We start from the raw sequence: 4,175 nt of genomic DNA, 5'->3' as shown, positions 1-4,175 counted from the left end.
TTTCTTATCGCAACTAATCTAGAACATTTTCTATCTTGGGCAGGGGGTATCTATTCTTGAGCATTATTTTATTCAACACCCTGTAATCTACACACAACCTCCAAGTCCCATCCTTCTTTGGCACAATGATGATCAGTGACCCACATAGTGATGTACTTGGTTGAATGACACCCTGTTCTAATTGTTTCTTCACCTCACTTGCTTCTAGAATAGACTACCTGTACAACCCAATATTTGGCAATGGGGAAACTGGAAATAGATGGATCTCGTGCTCCACTTCTCTCTTAGGGGGTAACCCTTTAGGCTCTTAGAATATCTCCTTGTATGCCTGTAACAACTCTGCCAATTATTGTTTTTGTTTCCTAGTACACCCCTATAGGGATGCCTTGCCTCTTATTGACTCCCATGCATACTGACCTTCTCTTAAAATCAATAAAACATACTTCTTGCTGGAACTGATCAATTTATTGGCCTGGTCAGCACTTACCTGTTAAATTTTAGACTTTCCTTTGTGCGAGTTCATGATGAACGATTTTCCATCCTTGATGAGTCGGTACTAGTTAGTTCTACTGATGAATATTTCATCATGCATGTACATGAATGGACTCCAAGTCACGACTCCACATACATCAAGAGGGACCACATCCAGATCTGATTCATCAATAAAATCAACACTGATAGAAAATATGATTTTGCACTATTTTGTTACCTTTAGATCTGCATCCTTATGTACCCATCCCAGTGGATATGGGTTTGGATGATCATGAACTTCCAACCCCAATTTCTTCACCAGATATGTTGCAATAATATTTTCCTACAATTTTGAGTCAAACAAAGCATCAATATTTGTCTTCTTGACTTGTATCTTTACATGGAAGAGTTTGATCATTTATTTCTATTCTTGTCGTTGAAGGTTACTTAGATTCATCTCCTTCTGCATTGATGTACAAATGATATTCTCATCCCCATCTAAGTTACTTTCAACTTGGTTTCTCAAATCAGTGGCCATGTGATTCTTCTTCTTATTATATTTCTTCTTGTTATTCGGATTTAACTCTGCATGCAACTTCCAGCACTTCTCCTGTATATGGCCATCAATATTGCAGTGGTTGCAGTGGTTTCTAGGATATTTGCACTAGTGTGTTGTGGCTATCATTTTTTCATATTTTCCCCATTTTTTCTTCTTCTTCCCCTCCTTAGAAGCATTTTGTTGCTCCTTTTGTTTTGATCCACTTGATTGCGCCCTTTTCAAGCCTATGTTCTCTAGGTACTATGTCTGTACACAAGCCTCATCCACCATTTTGGGCTCAAACAACATCACTTTGTTGCACAGATGGCGGTGCAAACCCCCCAAATAATTGAGGAGCACATCTAGGTTCTTTGGAGATATACCCAGCATTATAGCCATATTTCTGAATTTGGTGGTGTACTCCTACATGCTTTGTCCTGGCTTTTGCCTGAAGTAATGCCACCAGATCCACTGGTCTTCCATGTACCTAATGGGATAAAACTGTGACTTAATGAGGGTTTTGAAATCCTCCCACTTAGTCACTTGAGGTTCCCTCCAACCTCAGGGTTTTCGTGTGGCTCTCCCATGAAGTCAGTGCATGGCCCTCTAATTTCAGTTGCATGAATGAGATCTTATTCCCTTCCTCGATCCGATCGACACTGAAATAAAATTCCTGTTGTTGCAACCAATGGTTCAATTTCAGAGCATTGATCTCACACTGGTATGTCTTGATATCAAATTTTTCTCCCACTTTAAACAGGGATTGGTTCACAACACTCAAATTGGGTTGATCTTTTCTAGGTTGTTTCTTCGGTTGGTTATCTTCATCTTCCCAATCCCCTGATCCCCTTCTGATATTTCCTCTACATTCAAACCCCCTTCTTCTCCAAATATCCCCAGCTTATTGCTTAGGGCCACCATGAAGAGGTTTACATTGTGGTTTATATCCGCGACTTTTTCTTATTGACCTAGATTGTCATTGATGTCAATATGGCAATAATATGGATGAGAAACAATGATGTGAAGCCAAGTAGAGCGGATCCATGATGAAACAATAGCAAGAAGCCAAGGAGAAAAGCCATCAGGGAAGCCATTAGAAGAGGAACATATCAGAGGAGTATTGCATAATATCAAAGCAAAGAACATTGGAAGTCACAAGATCTATCAAGAGAAGCATATTGGAATATTTCATCAGAAATAGGTTATCAGAAGCTATCATGAAGCCAAAGCATAAGAGGAAGAGATCATTGGAAGCAAGGAGGTCATTAGCTATTGTGTGCAAGCAGAATTCGGAGAAACACAAAGAGGAGAAGAAGAGATAGAGGAATCATAATGGGTCTTTGAATCTCGTTGAAGAATCAGAGTGAAGCTCAGAGAGAATTAGCGATGTATGAATTCGCATAAGGCAGGCCCAAAGAGAGTTGAGCAGTGGAAAAGTGAAAGGTCAAAACCCTGAAGAAAACCTGAAACCATAAGAAAAACACTGAAGAAATGAATCAAAGTTAAAGTGAGGAGATAGATGAAGTTTGAATGCATAGGAACCATTGGATCTTGTTGATCAACGAACGAGATTGTTTGTAATGAGTAGGTAGGATTAAGGCGTGCAGTGTAAAGTCAAAGAAATGAACGACTAAGATTAATTTAAGTATTAGTGGATGAGGAAATCGGAGGAGCCATCGCAGTCGTCGATGGTAGAAGATCTACGGTCATCGGGCACTAAATAGCTTGGGTGTTAGTCAAAGAGAAAGGCAGGTTTATAAGCAGAAATGGTTTACCGGGTTGAGAATAAGTTGTAAGTGGTAATAGGAGGGAGTCCCCTGATTCCATTCAATGGTTGACACGCAGCAACTAGAGGAGAGAGAGAAACTACTCATTTGGGCAGGTAACTCTAGTGCAAGTAGTCCACCCGAAATCGTTGTAGGCCATTGGATCTAGTGCGGGTTGATCGACGATGAAGGATCAACAGATGGTTTTGGATTGATCAGGTTAAGTCGGGACTGTTAGATCTAGAGAGAAGAGATCTACGGTGCAACAAGCTTCCAATGGATTATGTTGATCAGACCAATCATTGATCGTCAGATCTAATACAGAAGAAATCAACGGTGCAGAACGAGGACCACTATTATAACACGCCCTAATGTTATATCACTTCCATTATGTCAGAAGTTATGTATCACAAATCATAAGGGTTGTCGCTGCTGAACAGCTGATTGCGATTGAGATAGTGACATGGCATGTGGGACCTCCCTGTTGCTACAAGCCTCTCCAATGAAATCCTCTGTAAATAATGATTGAGTCTATTGTATAAATATTAAAGAAAAAAGGGCCTCTTTGACATTTTTTAATATGCAACATTTCTTTGTAATTTAGCCTCTCTTTTGAGTTTACGTGTCCTATGAGTATTGGAACACTTGAATAGAAAGAGGAAGCCATGGACTGGAAAGCCGAAGAATCATTGAGTCTATTATATAAATATTAAAGAAAGAAAAGGGCCTCTCTGATATTTTTTAATATGCAACATTTATTTGTAATTCAGCCTCTCTTCTGATTTTACGTGTCTTGTGAGTATTGGAACACTTGAATAGATAGAGGAATCCATGAACTGGGAAGCTGAAGGATCAAGAGAGCATAGATGGATGAGCGTTGAGGAAGCTAAAGTGATTGGAGGAGGGAAGCCAAAAGGTCGAGCGAGCATAGAGGAAGTGGAAGTTCAAGCGAGCGAAAGCGAAGCCAAAGGTCAAGTGTATTAGTATAAGAAAACAGAGAATTGCCTTTATGAGTGGTTGTTGGTGAACTGGAAGAAAGAAGGAAGCTGATAGTCCAATAGGATAGAAAGAGGCCGAAGGTCCAGCAGGATAGAAGGAAGACGAAGGTCCAGCCGGATAGGAGGCAGTCAAGGGATGAGCAACTCTGTTGATCATGTTACCCTGTGAAAGACTCAGACCTATAATGAATTAATCAGGTATATAATGCATATTGAAGAACAATTTTGTGATATAATAAATAAAGTTTCATTTGATATCGCTTGAAGGGAACAGTAGCCAGCACCAGTGTTGAATCATATGTGAATGTATTTCTGGGAAGTAAGAGATTGCAATAGTAGGAACAGTGCGTAGCAGTCACGCTGAAGGCATTCACCATGAAAGTGAGAATAGAGGCTTGAAAC

The sequence above is a fragment of the Pinus tabuliformis genome, chromosome 8 (assembly GCF_031772625.1).
Source record: "Pinus tabuliformis cultivar Carrire ecotype Pingquan chromosome 8, CPIR1, whole genome shotgun sequence".
NCBI lineage: Eukaryota > Viridiplantae > Streptophyta > Pinopsida > Pinales > Pinaceae > Pinus > Pinus tabuliformis.
This window is presented reverse-complemented; position numbering follows the sequence as displayed.